The sequence below is a fragment of the Pseudorca crassidens genome, chromosome 12 (assembly GCF_039906515.1).
Source record: "Pseudorca crassidens isolate mPseCra1 chromosome 12, mPseCra1.hap1, whole genome shotgun sequence".
NCBI classification, from domain to species: Eukaryota; Metazoa; Chordata; class Mammalia; order Artiodactyla; family Delphinidae; genus Pseudorca; species Pseudorca crassidens.
In genome coordinates, this window is record NC_090307.1 from 14,641,067 (window position 1) to 14,659,491 (window position 18,425).

Genomic DNA, 18,425 nt, shown 5'->3' on the forward strand with positions numbered 1-18,425 from the left:
ATCGACTTCAAAGGATATTTTAGAGGTGTGAAGTAGGAGACAGCATAGAATAAAGTAGTGTTTCCCAGACTTAAGAAATGTATGAATCCATTTAAGTTATTCGTATAATAATGCTAGTTTGTATTGAAAGAAACTGGGTGGAAGCTCATTATGCTATAAATCTATATATTTATATATAATATTAAAAATATAAATATATATACAATTGAATAATAAATTCTATAAATAAGCATAAATGTACATAATAATATAAAATTATATTTTAATATAATTTGAATTGAGTTGAATTCAAACAAAAGTATAAAAAAGTTCAGGGCTTTCCTGGTGGCGCAGTGGTTGAGAGTCCACCTGCCGATGCAGGGGACACGGGTTCGTGCCCCGGTCCGGGAAGATCCCACATGCCGCTGAGCGGCTGGGCCCGTGAGCCATGGCCGCTGAGCCTGCGCGTCCGGATACTCCACAATGGGAGAGGCCACAACAGTGAGAGGCCCGCGTACCGCAAAAAAAAAAAAAAAAAAAAGTTCAAATTAGCAACCCTAACGCGGCTAGTGATGCTATTTTGAGGAAATTAAAGCAATATTTGCATTGTAACTATGGCAGGATCTTTCTTCAGCATATCTCATACCACTGTGAGTGTGTGGGGAGACCCACATTTTCCACCTTTTTAATTTTAACTTCTGAGAAATACTCATTCAGCCAGTGTAACATGCCATGATTTGGCCTTCCCTTCATTTATTACATCGTTTACTTATTAGGTCTGCCTGTTTTTTTTTCTTTCCCTAATCTCTCAACAATTAGAATAGTATTATCTAGTGCCAAAGTAAGCATCCATTTATACAAAAGTATTTGTATTTGTTTTGTGAGTGACTCCTCTTTCTTTTTCTTCTTTGAGGCACTGTTATAAATATGGGAGAAAAAAATCCCTGTGAGGAACCTGCCCTCCGGGAGTGGGGGCCCAGTGGGGGGTGGAAGAAGTAAAAGACCAGACTGGAGAAGTAGACCATGTGTTCTCATAAAGTGAGTAAAGAGTGTAGATTTTCTTTGAAAAAATTCATTGGAAGATTTTGTTTAGGGGACTTAACATTATTTGACAAAGAATCTGTCTACTCCATGGAGAATGAGCTGTAAAGGGGGAAGATTGGAATGTAGACATGGACCTTAAAACCGTGACAACACTTCATTTTAGCTTTTTCATCCAAGTGATGCACAACATACCAATGTGCTCATATTAACTTTTAAGATAATCATCAAAATTCAAACATACATACATTTATCAGGTGTGTAGGGAGAATACAAGTTTTCTACCACATATGTATTATAAAACATTTTAAAATATCATGGAGAACTTGGAAGTCTCTCAGTATAGGCTCAGGGTTTGCGTAACATTCTGTTTTAGGAGAACCTGTAGTACAGGCTTTGAAGTCAGACCTGGTTTCGACACCGGTCAGGCCACTTAAGAAGTTGTTTAACCTTGCAGGGCCTCTTTCCTCCAAAATGGGACTAATAATGTTTCTAACTCGGAACTGTTGTGCTGTGTACATAGGGGTGTCAGGAGCATCAAGTTACTGCACTGAGCCTTGGGATAGTCACTTTGCATATATTTACATACATTTAAATAAAGGAGTCAAGAGAAAAATGTAACACAAAATAAGAGCAGGTTAAACACTTCAGAATCAAGAGGACCAGGGCAGTTATAATTATCGTAGGTAAGAAGGTAAGAAAAGAAAACCAGGAAATTAAGACTGGGTCAGGATGAAGGTGTGTTTTGTCAGTCTTGGCTTCCTCCTACTTATGCTTTTCAAGCATGCTATTGGGAAGAAACTCTCAGTAAGGGGCAAAAAAAGGCTTTCCAACTCTGAAAAGAATCAGTTTATTTCTCTGTAGCTATTTTGCTTTGTAGGTAAGGATAATTTTCATTCAAGGGGCTAATCCATTGTTCTGATTTCCATATTGAACTCCAGGTCAACCCCACAGTTGCGTCATCAGTGGACCACTGAACTCTTCCACTTGGTGGAATTATGATGGTAGTAGTTTCATAAGCATTTGTTAATATCTGTGCTGCTGACTTCCATTGCTTTTAAATTATGCCACAGTCCTAATGATTGTAATGTCATTCTCCTAAGAATGCTTAAAAGAGACATCCCCAGATAGCCCTGTGAGGTGGGAGCATCATAGTCGATTTTCAGAGGTAAGAGATGGGAAATGGGGTAAGAGAGGAGGTGAAATTGAATGTATATTCTAAATTCTTTTAATACTCTATATCTCTGATAAAACTTTTTAATAAAAAAGCTTTATTTTAAATACTACTGCAGAATATATATTTACAAAGAGTGAAACCAAGAATTCTTATTTTGTCCAAATGACACCAGGTCTGTTCAGTTGCTACACTGTCCTTGCAATTACTTTTGTGATGACAATGAATAAACTTAGCTCCTCCACCAAATATGCTTAAGGATAATTTCACACCCCAGTGCAAGGCAGCTGCTTCTGTCATGGCCAGTGTTTAACAGCTCAGAGCAAGAGCACATGGGAGCATCAGAAAGGAAGCATAGTAGACTATTTCAATTTGAAACCATGGCATCAAGAATATTGTGTGTTATCTCCACATTCACACCTTTTTTCCCCCACTGAACAATTCCAAAGGGGTAATTCTAAAGAAATCCTAGTTATGGTGTGTTTAGCGAAATATTTCTAATAACTTTTTAAATAAGTTGGGCTTATCAAGATCATGATACATTTTGCCTGGAGTCTTTTTCTCTTTTAATTTTTAAATTCAAGTATGTTTTGAGTGTGTTTTCATTTCATTTACACTTAGCCTACCAGACTGTAGTATTCCAAGAGTTATTTCATGTTGGAGAAGTTCTATACATTTTTTATAAGCCATGTTAAGCGTTTCTCTTTGAACCATAAAGTTGTATTTTTGCCATCTCTAAGTGGAAATCAGTCTGTAAAAATAACATAGAGTTCCCAAATACAAAATCACTAAGAGGGAAAAAAAATGTATTGCAAAATTTTTTGTCATCCAAGAAGATGATACCCATCTACAAAGAACCAAAGGGCGCTCCATTCTTTAATAATCTCCGGAGACAGATGGAATTTGTGGAAGGCTATCATCATAGCATTGAAGCAAACAACCAGTCACCTGATGGTTCTGTCAGAAGATCAATATAAAGTTACAAAAAAGGGGGGAGGGTGAAATTGCTATTCAGTATCATGCATACATTTCTCTTCCCCATCTAATTTTGTTGATGAAATCTTTCAGTTTTGAGGTGGCATATATATTTTACATAAAAGGATTGAAATTCAGCAGCTAATTCAGTTTTTTAGTCCTCTCTTCTTTTCTTTCCTTTTATCCAAGAAACTAGCCACTGTTTCTTACTGATGCATTTAGATATTTTAAAGCCAAGGGTAACCTGGACAAGGGCTTATTTTCAGTATTTTCAAGGAAAAAGCTTCTATCATTAGTGTATAGACCCAGAGCTTTGAATGATAGGGCGTAAAATTTTTCACTGATGAACATGTAGATTTTACAGTGGAGAAAGTGAACCTGCCTACTCTGATCTAGGACAGGCCTTGACAAATAAAAATCCAGAGAGTGCATCTACCATGGGAATGGGGGCAAGATAGGAAAGTGGGAAGGCAGAACGAGGCCTACTCACAGTCATAGAGGCCCTTTCAGTGGTGGTCAGATATGGTTTTTATTTTGGAAACTGCAGTCCATTCTTCAGAAATGTTCTTTAGACAAATCATATGCAAGAGTCATGGTTCTGGTTGTAGAAGGGGGATTGCAGGAAGGACAAAGGTCTTCCCTGTTGGCTTCTTTCATTTGCCCTTCAGTGACCCCTCCTAGCCAACTGCAGCATTTCTAAGGGTTAGTGTGACAACCACTGTGACCGATGCCAACTCTCTCATTTTACAGGTGAGGAAACCGAAGGCAACAGAAATGCAGCAATTTTTATCCATGTGACACTAATTAATATTTTTTGGCAGAAACTAAGTTATTTCCATTGCACTATGCCAGAGGTTGACAAACTTTTTCTGTAAAGGGCCAGATAGGAAACATTTAGATTTTGGGGGCCATCTGGTCTCTGGGGATTATTCGACTCTGCCGTTGTAGTGAGAAAACAGACATGACAACACATCACCAAATGGGTTGGTTGTGTTCTGATACAATATTATTTATGGAAACTGAAATTTGCATTTTATATATTTTTCATGTGTTCCAAAATATAATCTTACAGTCTTTTTAAAAAAATTCAAAAAAGTAAAGATCATTCTTGGCTCCTGGGACTATACAAAAATAGGTGTCATACTATATTTGGCTTACGGACCATAGTTTGTCAACCCCTGTACTATACCACCTCTTTATCCAACTTAAGTGGTACTTTTCATACACTACCTTAAAATAGTGTAGATTTTGGGGGGAGGGGTCCATGAAAGTGCCATTTTTTTCCCCATTGATGTTTCCCATTCAACCACTCTGCTGCCCTGGTCTGCTTATCCTTTGTATTTTCTCCTCCACCCACATCTTATTTCTCTGTAGTTTTACCTGAGGGTTCAGAGCAGTTTATTGAAAAGTTTGGATTCTCATGACTATTTTGCCACTGAGCATGTGAATATGCATTCAATAAAAATCAGAGCCAAACTTAGTTCGACTTCCTGTCCATATCCAATCCTTCCAATTTTCAGTGATGTTATTGAGTGAGAAGACCTGGTTTCCTGCCTTCTCAATTCTTATGATGCTGTTGAAAGATACATTCTACTTCATTTTCTCAGCTGTTGTTCTCCTCAGCTGGATTTTTCTAAAAGGATGAGGGTCAATAACAACAGAAGCAGCAACATTTATAATAAGACTAATTAAATAATAACTAACATCTTCCAGCAACCATTATGAGATACAATATAACATAATAGTTAAGGGTGTATAATCTATCTGCAGACCTTCTAGGATAATCCCAGCTCTGCCACTTCTATCTGTGTGATGTTGGGCAATTTATTTAAGTTGCCTCAACTTCAGTTTCTTCATATATAAAAAGGTGATGACAATAGCAGTATATTCCTTATAGAGTTTCAGAACCAAATGATTTAATATATGTAAAATTCTTTAATCAGTGAGTGGTAAATGGTATGTGCTATAAATATAGCATTGTTCAGTGTGTTAAAATCTAGACATTGTCTGTGTATATGATGAAAATAATATTTAAGAATTATTGAATGCTTACCATAGAAATCAGGCAGTACTCTAAAGTCTTTCTACACATTGAATGCTTTAATTTTTAAAATAATCCTCTGAGATAGATACTATTGAAATGTATTTAAAGATGAAGGAACTGAGATAAAGAGAAATTATTGCAGCTAGCCTAAGGTCACATACCTGGTAAATGGTCGAGTCATTCCTGAAAGCAAAATAATTAAGAGTGAATCCTGAACAGATGTAGGTTGAAAAGTTCATATGGTCCTATAACTGAAGTCCAAGTGTCAGGTGAATTCAGGTTTTGATAGTTCCTGGAATATTAATCTAAGAGGCATCTCTTGAAACCTAGAAGAGTGAATTTTAAAGAAAGACAAGAAAGTACTGCTTTACATAGTGGGCAGGAAACCCACGGAATTTATTGCCTCAAGAAGCTGTAGAGGCTTCTAGAAGCCCAACCTAACCATATAAGATTATTTTTGGGGGGAGGAGGAAATCAGTGTATTTCCCCTGTCCTACATACTACTTGTTAGGTTAAAGAATGACAGTTTGAATAAAATATTAGACTGGTTTAGAATAGTAATTTTATATTATTTTTGCCTTAGTAAGTTTTATTTTCCATTTTTAAAAAAGTTTCTCTCCCTTGCTTACACTCTAATCAAACGGTGGCTCTCAGAACAGCAGGAGGTGGGAGGACACCTCTAAACACATTGGATCCCAGCGTAACAGACTCTGGTGTATAACCCCAGATGGAAGCCTCTTTTCCCATCCTTGTCAAGAGCCAGCCTCGGAAGATTGACAGTTAACTCAGGGTCAGGAGGGATTGTTTTGAGAGCATCTACAAAAATTTAAACACCCCAGTGGGACAACTACAGGCATTTTAGACAATCATGAGTTTGAAATCTAGGGGCACATTAATATGTTATTTGGTTCAAAATGTTTCCTACTATGTTTTCTTGCAGTTTGTAAAGACTGAAACTTCAAAACATATTAATTAATAGCTGACAGTTTTACCAGCATGCAGTGGGAAGAAATGAACAAACAAAAACCAAAACAATTTTGGCTAAACAATTGTGTTGTTGAAAAATACTTTTTTCACCTTTAGGTATAAAGCATTTCATTATAGAGTTTTCAAATATTCCCAAGGGTTTACACATATTTCAGCCTACAAAAGCATAATTTCCTTCTTTTCCTCTTGTGCCTAGTTATCTTCTCCTTTACCATTAAAGTCGCGTAAAAATAATGTCTTGATATAATAATTGGTTGTGAATCAGTCATTTCAGTGAGTTATCTAGCTCCACAAACCTGCTTTCATTTTTTGGTTCCTACTTTAATAAATGATATCACTGGAGCTAGAAACCTCAGAATCAATTCAGAATTACCCATAGTCTACCAGATCCACACTGGCAAGTTGATCCTACCTTGGGAATACATATCTGATATCACCATAGCCGCTGAACTTACCAAGATCTTGATCATTACAGTAATTTTTTTTTAAAGTACTTTTTTCTCATAGAGAACATTATTCTTTTTAAATTTATTTATTTATTTTTGGCTGTGTTGGGTCTTCGTTTCTGTGCGAGGGCTTTCTCTAGTTGCGGCAAGCGGGGGCCACTCTTCATCACGGTGCGCGGGCCTCTCACTGTCGTGGCCTCTCTTGTTGTGGAGCACAGGCTCCAGACGTTCAGGCTCAGTAGTTGTGGCTCACAGGCCTAGTTGCTCCGTGGCATGTGGGATCTTCCCAGACCAGGGCTTGAACCCGTGTCCCCTGCATTGGCAGGCAGATTCTCAACCACTGTGCCACCAGGGAAACCCCATTACAGTAATTTTTAAAGACAGCCTCCATGCCACTTCTTTTCAAAAGCCTTCTTTAAGCCCTGAGTAGAATTAGTTACTCCATCATCTGTATTTTTATAGCATATTAAAAAGAAATTAAAACAAAGCTATAAACAGTCATTGGAAATAGATAGGAGTTTGAATCTTAGCTCTGCCACTTACCATAAGCAGATGATTTAGCTTCTCTGAGCCTCAAAGTATATCTGTAAAATATGGAACCAGGAGGTTTTTGTAAAGATGGAATGAGCTAGCATAGTGGTAAGCATATTTTCAGTGATCAATAAATATTAGTTTTCTTCCCAATATTCACTACAACCTCTGTCACCTATGTGTGATTGTGTGTATAAGTGTGTATCTTGTGTGAGCTCCTTGAAGACAGGAACCTTCCAGTACACAGTAAGTGTCAATAAACGTTTGTTGAATTAAGTCCTAAGTCTATGTCTTTCCTTCAGTTATATTAATACTGTAGTCTCAATAAAATTATTTTTTTATTTAAATAGATAAGTTGAATGACTTACTTTATTAATTTTTATTATTTTACTTTCTTATTTTTTTCTCCAAGAATTTGATGGGAAAATCAATATGTGATTATCTGAGCTATATCAATTAAAATAATAAAAATGAAAACAATGAATAAAAACATTGAAAACAATAGCAGTAATAGGTTTCTTTTTTTAAGTCAGATGTTTGACATCATAGGAACTATATATATGTGAGTGTAACTATAAAAGTAAGTTTTTATAAGGATAGGTATTCCATATTTAAAAATATGGGCCTTAATGTTAAAATTATAGCTAAAAGCGCTAAGAGCCCAGATCCATTAATATTAGAAACAAGTGGTAGAATCTCATGTCAGGAACTAATGGCTCCATAATATAAGGAACATATTTTAATTGAAAGTAAAATCCATAGCTTATTTGTGATCAGTGCTTTAATGGTTGCCACCCAGGAATGGGAGGAGGAACAAGTGAAGAGAGCCCTTTCTGCACAATAGAACTTCTCCAGTCTAAGCCAGTTGACTTCAATAGGGCAAAGCTAACTTTACGTGTACTGTAAAGAGAATCCCATTTCTGAGAATGCGGACCTTTTTCCTGTGACCGCGTCTCCCTTTCTCTAGTAGGTCCCCAACAAAAATATAGCTTCTTGAGGGCCAGTGTCATATTCTACCCTGTTGCTTACTGTGTCTTGGTCAGGCTGTGTATTTCCTAACCTCCAATAGCTACCTAAAAATATTGTTTCTCTTTTGTGTCTTTTGGTTACTTCATCTTTACTGCATGAATGGGCCTCTTTCTCCCAGTGCCTGGACTTTATTAAACCAGCATCTCTCTCTCCCTCTAGTTGTCCATAGAATACTACACAGATGGCTGCATCCCTATAGGATTTCAGATTTCTAGGGGAAAGATACCAATTTGTGTCTCTTGTAAGCAAGAGCAAGAGATAATTATCACAAATTATCTTGTGATAATTTGTTATTCATTATGTATTTTGGCAACTTTTTATTTTGATACCATTTTTCACTTGCACAGAAGTTGCAAGAATAGTAAGAGGAATTCCTATATACCTTTTCCCCAGATTCAGCAGCAGTTGTTTACTTTTTGTTCTGTTTGCTGTGTGTGTATTTACATATCTATATAGTCGATTAGGCATCTATTTCTATATGTATGTGTGTATGCACATATGTATCTATCATTTATCGACCTATAGTGGAGTCTTGTTGTTTGTAGTAGTTATGTTCTATAAATCTTCCTTGAACACTGAATTAGTGAATACTGAATCTTTGCTCTTAGAAGAAATACAGGATTATATTCCTCTGAATCTCTGGTCACAACCAGTTTTAATCAAGTGATCAATACATAACTTTGTTTTGTGTGTTTCTGTTTAAAGACACCTTATTTAATATATAACTATAATAAATATTATTACTTAAAATATTTATTGATTTATTAACAGTATAATCAATATAATCAATAATGTCGATTCATTAACATTGAACGTTTGATCAAGAGCACTATAACTCATGTCTGAGAGAAGATTACTTAATGCACATATTTTCTCTGTGAGGCACATTATCGCCTTCTTGAACTTAGGATCACTAGACCACCACTTCTGCACTGCAATTGGGGGTCATTTTAAACATCAAAATCACCACCAAAAAGCAGAAAAATGCAGAAAAAGTGGCACTAAATAGACCTCGAAAAGGACGTGTATTTACAACTTGAGGGCTGAAACAAGAAGGCCAAGTGTGTCCTTGTTCTGCCTCAACCGGGAACATGCAAGTCAGGAGACTCAAGTTTTTTGCTGTTCTGCCCGTGCCTATGAATGATTGGTAACGTACTGTGCGTATTGATTTTTGGGTTACAAATAAATATAAAGAGTAGGCAGATTCACAAAATCGGATTCTGTGAATAATGAGGATTACCCGCATATATATTTGACCCATATATTTATGTGTTCATATCTTTTTCTGAACCATATGAGAGTAAATTGGAGATGTATCTATTTACCCATTCAGAAAATTTAATAGTGATAAAATACAATCTATATTCCATATTCATATTGTATCAACTGCCCCAGTAATGTCCTTTATAGATATTTTCTGTTCCCCCCAGGTCTAGAATTCAATGCAGGATTATGCATTTCCTTTAATTTTCACGTCTCTCATCTCCTTTAGTTTAGAACAGTTTCTTTTTATTTGGCGTTGATATTTTAAACAGTTATTTTGTAGAATGTTCCTCTATTTGGGCTTCTCTAGTGTTTCTTCATAATGAGATTGGCGTAATACATTTTAGTAGAACTGTCACAGAAGTGTGCTGTAATCATCTCAATGCATCATATCAGAGGTACATGCTATCGTGGTTTGTCCCTAGGGTAAGGTGGTGTCTGCCAGGTTTTTCTACTATTTTCCCTTTTAAATTAATAAGCAATTAATGGAGAGGAAGTTACTTGGAGACTATACAAATATCCTGTTTCTCAAACTTTTACCCACTAGTTTAAGCATCCTTGTATATTTATTGGTTCTACACTAAGGAAGAACTTCCCCATCTATTTATGTACTCTAATTTATTTATATCTAAATGAAGGTATGAATTTTTATTTTATTCAAAGGGATGTAAGCCATTTCAATCAATATTTATTTTAACATTCAAGTTGTCCAAAATTTGTCCAGTGGGATCCCTTTCAAACTGGCCTGTATTCTTTCAATATACCTCCAGCATTCCTTCAGCGCTTCCTTACTTTATGGTGCAGCAAGATGTTTAGGCTTTTCTTAAAAATATCCCTGCTTTCTTTTAGTGGAGAATGGTCCCGAGAAACCAAGATTTGGGTGCTAGGTATGTTCAGTGCTACTGATGGATCACTGCTTCTAAATCCCTTCATCAGAGAGCTAGGAAATATATGTGTGTAGGGGTACACGTGCACACACACTCACACATATATAGACATATCAGATACATAGACATCCGTATCTATATAAACACACATGTACATGTGTGCACACATAATACATATTATAGATTTGTATTTATTTCTCTCTTTGTGTGTGTATATGTTTATAGTTTTATACTAATATCTCTAGTTCCAGTCCAGCACTGCAGAGTGCATTCTAGTCATCCCTTTTTCCATATTTGTAACTCCTTCTCCAACAATGAGAAACCTAGCTTTCATTATCCTCAATACAGTTACACTTTTGTTCAAACTAGAGTATATGGAATACAGTTTTTAAATTCCTAACTCATACCACTGTGAAAAAAAAAGCAAACCTACAAACTGGAATTCAATAGCTATTTACAATGTTTTAGGTTAAATGTACATAGAATGAAATGCACACCTCTCAAATGTACAATTCAATAAGTTTTGATGAATGTACCAATACCTCTTGTTCTTTCTGAAGTAAATCTGTCATTCATATCATTGTTCCCCTGTGTGTAGTGCATCCTTTTTTTTTCCTGGCTGCTTGCAGTTTGACTATGATAAGTTTGAGTGTGGTTTTCTTTGTATTCATAATGCTTGTGCTTTGCTGATCTTCTTCAAACTGTAAGTTTATGTTTCAGCAAATCTGAGAACTTTTCTGCCACTATTTCCTCAAATATTTTTCTGTCCCATTCTCTCTTTTCTCTTTTTCTGTGACTAATTACTCATATTTTAGACTGCTTGGTATTGTTCCTCATGTCATTGAGGATCTATCCTTTTTCTCTCCTTTTCAGATTAGATGGTTTCTACTGATCTGTCTTCAGGTTCACTGATCCTATGTCTTCCAGATCCAATATTCTGCTAATCTCATCTACTGATTTTATTTATTATTACTGAGGTAAAATTGACATATAACATAACATTAGTTTCAGGTGTACAACATGATCATTCAGTACTTGTATACACTGTGAAGGGATCCCCACAATAAGTCTGTCTAGTTACCATCAGTCAACATACAAAGATACAATTTTATTTTATTTTTTTTTGCTTGTGAGGAGAACTTTCAGGGTTTATTCTCTTGGCAACTTTTAAATAAGCAATACAATAGTATTGACTATAATTTCCATGCTTACATACATCCCCATGACTTATTTATTTTATAACTAGAAGGTTGTACCTCTTGACCTATGTATTTCTCCTACCCCCTATCCCCTTCCCTTCTGGCAACCACCAATCTGTTCTCTGTATCTATGAGTTTTGTTTTGTTTGTTCATTTTTTTTTTTTAGATTGTATGTATAAGTGAAATCACATGGTATTTGTCTTCCTCTGTTTGATTTATTTCACTTAGTGTAATACCCTCAAGGTCCATCCATATTTTCACAGATGGCAAGATTTCCTTTTTAATGGCTAATATTCTATTTTTTATATATGCCGCATCTTCATTATCTGTTCATCTACTGAGAGGTGCTTGGGTTGCTTCCATATGTTGGCTATTGTAAATAATGCTGTGATGAACACAGGTGTGCATATATCTTTTTAAATTAATGTTTGTGTTTTTTTCAGATAAATACCCAGATGTGTAATTGCTAGACCATATGGTAGTTCTATTTTTTAATTTTTTGAGGAACCTCCATACTGTTTTTCGTAGTGCCTACACCAATTTACATTCTCACCAACAGTGCACAAGTGTTCTTGCCAACACCTGTTATTTCTTGCCAACACTTGTTATTTCTTGTCTTTTTTGAGAATAGCCATTCTAACAAGTGTGAGGTGATATCTCATTGTGATTTTGATTTGCATTTCCCTGATAATTAGTGATGTTGAGCATCTTTTCATGTGCCTGTTGGCCATCTGTATGTTTTCTTTGGAAAAATGTCTATTCAGATGCTCTGTCCATTTTTTAATTGGATTGTTTGTTTTTGCTATTGAGTTGTATGAATTCTTTGTGTATTTTGGACATTAATCCCTTATCATAAATATGATTTGGAAATATTTTCTCCCATTCAGTAAGTTGCCTTTACATTTTGTTGATGGTTTCTTTTGCTATGCAGAAACTTCTAGTTTGTGGTAGTCCCATATGTTTATTTTTGTTTTTGTTGCCTTTGCTTTTGGTATCAAATTCAAAAAATCATTGCCAAGACCTATGTCAAGGAGCTAACTGCCTATGTTTTCTTCCAGGAGTGTTATGGTTTCAGGTCTTATATTCATGTATTCAATCCATTTTGAGTTAATTTTTACGTATGGTGTAAGATAGTGGTCTAGTTTCATTTCTTTTGCATGTGGCTGTCCTCATCCACTAATTTTTAAAATTTCACATACTGTACTACTGGGTCTCCATTTTTTGTGGTTTTTATTTCTCTGATGAAATTCTCTATTTTTTTGCTCTATATTTTCCTCTGAGTCCTTGAACATATTTATAACAAAATAGCTCCTTTATATTCTGACCTCCCTGTGTATTTCATTTGGTTCCTGATGGCTGATATCTCATTTCAGCATGAATCATAATTTTCTATGTTTTGTTTTATCTAGGAACTTTTGTTTTTAAACAGAAAATTGTGTATGAAACATTCTAGAGACTAAATTGTTATCTTCCCCTGGAGAATGTTTGTAATTGTTTTATCAGGAATTAATCTGCTTGGACTCAAACTCTAAAAGCTAGCTCCTTACAGATGGCGGCAGCTAAAAGCTGTAACAATCTGCCACTTTCTGTAAGACACTAAGGGGTCTCAGCTCTTCATAGATCAGGGGTCAACCAAGGCTTTGGGCAGATTTTAAATGCAGAACTTTGGACTTCCTCATGCTGTGGCTCTCTCTTTTCCAGGGTTTCCTTTAATAGATTCTAGGTACTATGACAGTCCTAAAACCAGGCCAGTAAGACCCATGCTTCTGCCTAAGGTCCAGACATCCCACACTGTGCAGAATGAGGACTTCCCTCACATGAAAAGTTGAATAAATGCAAAGTTACCAAGTTAATTTTTCTGTTTTAAAGGTAACTCTCTTCCAGTTTCTTGCTGTTTCTGGACTTGTTTTCTCTCATTTTTTCCAGTGTTTATGATTTTATCTGCAGGAGTTTTCATCCAATATCAGCTACTCTGCCATCACCAGAAGTAAAATTCCATTAACTTTTTCTTTTTCTTTTTTTTTTTTTTTGCGGTACACGGGCCTCTCACTGTCATGGCCTCTCCCGTTGCGGAGCACAGGCTCTGGATGCGCAGGCTCAGCGGCCATGGCTCGCGAGCCCAGCCGCTCCGCGGCATGTGGGATCTTCCCGGACCGGGGCACGAACCCGTGTGCCCTGTATCAGCAGGCGGATTCTCAACCACTGCGCCACCAGGGAAGCCCTCCATTAACTTTTAATGATGTACCATTTGTTGTTAAGAAAATTTTCGTGGTTTTATTGTATCATGAGGCAATGAAACACCTGAACAAATCAATATCTGGGCTGTGAGGCAGCTGCTTTCTCCTTCACTTCTTTGGGTTACTAGAGCAACTTGTCAGTAGATTAAAAAAAAAAGAAGACAACCTTTTGCATTACTTAAGTCTTTCCAAGGCGTGGGCTGGTACAACACAAACTTCTCCTGTCAGATGCAACCAGTCTAAGCGTTCAAACATCATGTGCAATGCCTCAGTAGCAGCAGCGCACCTGCCCACTCCCACCGTGGCCCTGCTCATTTGTGTATGATATTTGGAGCATCTGGAGGAGTGTGAATAGTATCAGGAAGAGGAGGGAGGAGGTCAGCCGAAATTGTGCAGGGCAAGCCTGAACATGTCATTGGTGCAAACCCAAGCATCATTGATGTTCTTTAATGGGAACATCTGGTGGAACCCCATGACAGGGTCTTCATCGGCCTTGAGCTGGTCCACAACCATGCTGATGATGCAGCTATCTGGCCTGGGCTGATGGTCCTGTGCTGTGATGCTGTCCTGGATTTTCTGGAACGGAAGGCTAGACAATTTCTCCACGGTGGCAGGTTTCTCCTGGAATTGCTGTCCTTCCCAAGTAAGACATGTCGCTTCAATATAACTTGTCGCGTCAATATGTGTGGTTGGGTTCTGTCGTTATCAAATAACTGGTAGTAATGTTGAATGAAGCTGGACCCAGTTTGCTCCCAAACTGGCTTGTCTCCCATTCTGGGGCGCCACCCCGCCTCGTTGAGACCCGAAGAGCTGGCACAATGGTGGCAGCAGTGGCGGCAACCCAGTGTGGTCTTCTCCCACCTTCCCTTGCCACCCCACTGCACTCTCTTGTTTTCATTTCTAAAAATAAGTCTTTCTTGTAGAAAATGTGGAAAATACAAAAAAAACTAATAAATTGTATCACTATTATCCAGAAATAACCATTACTAACATTTTGAAATACTAAAGTTTTCCCTCTGCAATTTTTTCACACCCATGCACTCACACACACAAAATTGGTGTATATATGCTACTTTGTATGCTGATTTCTTCATTTATCATATCACGAATATTTCCATTTGATTACATATATTTTGTAATGACATTTTAATTATTAAATAATATGCTCTCATGTGGATGTACATTTATTTAACCATTATTGTTGACTACTTGGATTGATGCTAATTTTCACTCTGTTAAATAGGACTGGGAAACATACCTTATACATTAATCTTTTATAGCACGTTGTGTTATTTCATTAGGATTGATTTCCAGAAATAAGGGTGCTATGTCAAACTATAAATATTTAAGAATTCTTTCTCTTCCTTGATTTTTAAAAAAAATCAATTTATACCTAAATTGGTTGCACATGAGAATTTTGATTCACAACTTCTATACATGCAGGCATTATTATAAAATATTTCCAATTTGACAAGGGAAAAGTGATAACTCACTGTAGGTTTAACTTGCGTTACTACTGAGATTGAACATTTAAGTATGTTTATTGGCCATGTGTAATTATTTTCTGAACTATATATTTATGTATTTTACCAATTTTTCTATTTGGATGATGTTCTTATCTTATTGATTTGGAAGAGCTCTTTATGTCTTATTTACTAAGATCTACTACATGTCAGACACTGGGTGATTGAAATTTTGTGGTGAACAAATCATATATAGTTTCTGCCTCTTGAATCTTTTACACCAAGTGTTATATGAATTTTTGCCTATTTCCATTAACTTTGGTCAAAAATATTTTTTATCAGAGCAATTCTTGAATTTGGTAACAAATCAAGCAATATAGAAATACTAGTTCTACTTCCCTTCTCATTCCCAGACCCATTCTTCAGAAGCAGCCTCTTCTGGTGCTTGATGCTGTGGTTCAAGAAAACATGCTTGGTTTTCTCTTTCCTTCATTTAGAAATACTAGACAATATCTAATAACCTCTAATATGACAGGTGAAGATGTAAATCATTTGTACCTTTGTCTTTTTTCCCTTTTCTTAGAGTTTCAGATTTATACCATTTTTAGTTTTCTATTATTTTTGTGACTTAAAATAAGAACTTAAATCTGTATTTTTTGTTGTATCAAGTTTTAGAAGTATCATCTTATGCAATATGAAAATATTACCTTTTCTCCCTTTCTTCCCCATTCATGTTACATCTCAACATGAAATTAATTCTATTTTTTCTACACTCAAATGTTTAAAATTTTACCACATTTAATTTGCGTCCTATTTTATATTATTTTTTAATTTTTTCACTCATATCTTTGTGAGCATCCTGATTCTTAATTACAACTGCATAGTATTCTTTCGAACAGTTATTTTATAATAAGTGCCCTATATATAAACATTTACATTACTTCCAATCTTTTGCTATTGTAAGGTTATAATATATGAAATTATTAGTTTTGGATAAAAATAATGGAATATTGGCATTTTCACAAATATAAATCCAATACAAGAAGTGCTGTCTTTAGAATATATTTCCAGAAATGTAATTTTGATAACATTGCCAATTTTTCTTTTAAGGCTTGTACCATTTTGTATGAAGGTTTCTATTTCTCCCAGCTTTGATAACACTTTTTGCTCTAATTTTAGAATTTTGCCAAATTAAAAGGTGAAAAATGGCATCCAATTTTAGTTATAATTTGCATTTCTGTTACTATATATATGAATGAAGTTGCATCCTTTCATATTTTAAGGGCCCTTTTATATTTTTGTTTGCTGAACCATATTCACATCTTTTGAACTCTTTTTCTTTCTTTTTTTTGAAATATATTTGACATATAACATTGTGTTAATTTAAGGTGTATAACCTGTTGGTCTATACATTTATATATTGTGATAAGATTGCCATTGTAGAGATAGTTAGCACTTCTATCACATCATGTAATTATTTTTTGTAGTTGGAATAAGTAAGACCTAGTCTCTTAGCAAGTTTGAATATTATGATACGATATTGCTATCTATATTCACTATACTTTGCATTAGATCTCTAGGACTTAATTACTACTAGTGGTAAGTTTGTACCCTTAAACAACATCTCTCTTGTTCCCGTACCTCCACACCCCCTGATAATCAACATTTTACTGTTTTTGCAAGTTTGGCTTTTCAGATTCCACATATAAGTGATAGCATGCAGTATTTATGTTTCTCTGTCTGGCTTATGTCACTTAGCATAATGTCCTAAAGGTCCATCATGTTGTCATAAATTGAAAGATTTCCTTCTTTCTCATGGCTGAATAATATTCAATTGTATATGTACACCATATATATCTATTCATTCATGTGTTGATGGACACTTAGGTTGTTTTCATATCTTCGCTATTGTCAGTAATGCTGCAATAAACATGGGAGTGCATATGTCTCTATACCCAGATTGCTGAATTATATGACAAATCTGTTTTTGATTTTTTGAGGAATCTGCATACTGTTTTCCGGGCATTGCTGCTCCAATGTTATCTTGTATCCAGTCAGCTGGTGAGACATTTGATGCCAGATTACCTCATTTTCCTTTGAAGGCAATTAGTTTATTCTAGAAAGAAGCTTTGGGGACCTTCTTTTTATTTGTACCATTTTGCAATTTCATGTACCAGGCCAGGGTTTTTTGTGTTTGTTTGATGACTCTTGTTTCTGTGTGTCTTCACTCTGAAGATGTATCCTCCTCCAGCTCTGGGAATTTCTTTTCTACTATAATTTTGACGTTCACCCCTTTACATTTTCTTTTTTTTTCTTTTTCTTTTTCTTTTTTTTTTTTTTGCGGTATGCGGGCCTCTTACTGCCGCGGCCTCTCCCACTGTGGAGCACAGGCACCGGACGCGCAGGCTCAGCGGCCATGGCTCACGGGCCCAGCTGCTCCGCGGCATGTGGGATCTTCCCGGACCGGGGCACGAACCCGTGTCCCCTGCATTGGCAGGCGGACCCCCCAACCACTGCGCCACCAGGGAAGCCCACCCCTTTCCATTTTCTTGCCCTCTCTTTCCAGAGTTCCTTCTGTCAGGACAATGTACAGCCCTGATGGGCCTTCTTTTCCTCATTTCCTCATTCATATTTTCTGACTATCCTTTTGTGCTCTGTATTCCAGGAGGTATCGTCAACCTTATTTTCCAGTCACTCTTCAATTTTACCATAGTATGTTTAATCTCTGAGAACTTTTTTTATCTTCTCTGATTGTTCTTTGTTCAGAGCTTTATAGTTTTGTTTTATAAATACAGTACTTTCTCTGATCACTCTGAACACATTCAGCGTTCTCAAAGTCCTTTTCTATTTCCTCAACCTCCCATAAAACCATTAAAATTTTTTTTTTTTCTTTCTCTTATAACCTGCTTGTTTTCTTCACATACCTGGCATTCCCTGTTTCTCCATTCACATTTAAGAAGGCTGTAAGTTCCATATGCTGCCAGGAAGGTAAGATGCTTTTCTAGATATTTTCTCTAAGGAGCTCTGTGTAGGGCTGCTTTGGTAGGTAGAGCTACGTGATCCAGGGGACAGGCCATAGACGGCATTCCCCAAGCCAAGGTCAACATCAATAGCATTTTATTCAGTGGGAGAGGGAAGGGGGAAAGGATGCTTGCCATGAGAATCTGAC

The 18,425-nt window shown here is 36.3% G+C and overlaps 1 pseudogene; it reads right to left on the reverse strand.

The window, feature by feature from the left end:
• Positions 1-14,168: 14,168 nt before the first annotated feature.
• Positions 14,169-14,632, reverse strand: LOC137204090 (nuclear transport factor 2 pseudogene; annotated as a pseudogene).
• Positions 14,633-18,425: the final 3,793 nt, after the last annotated feature.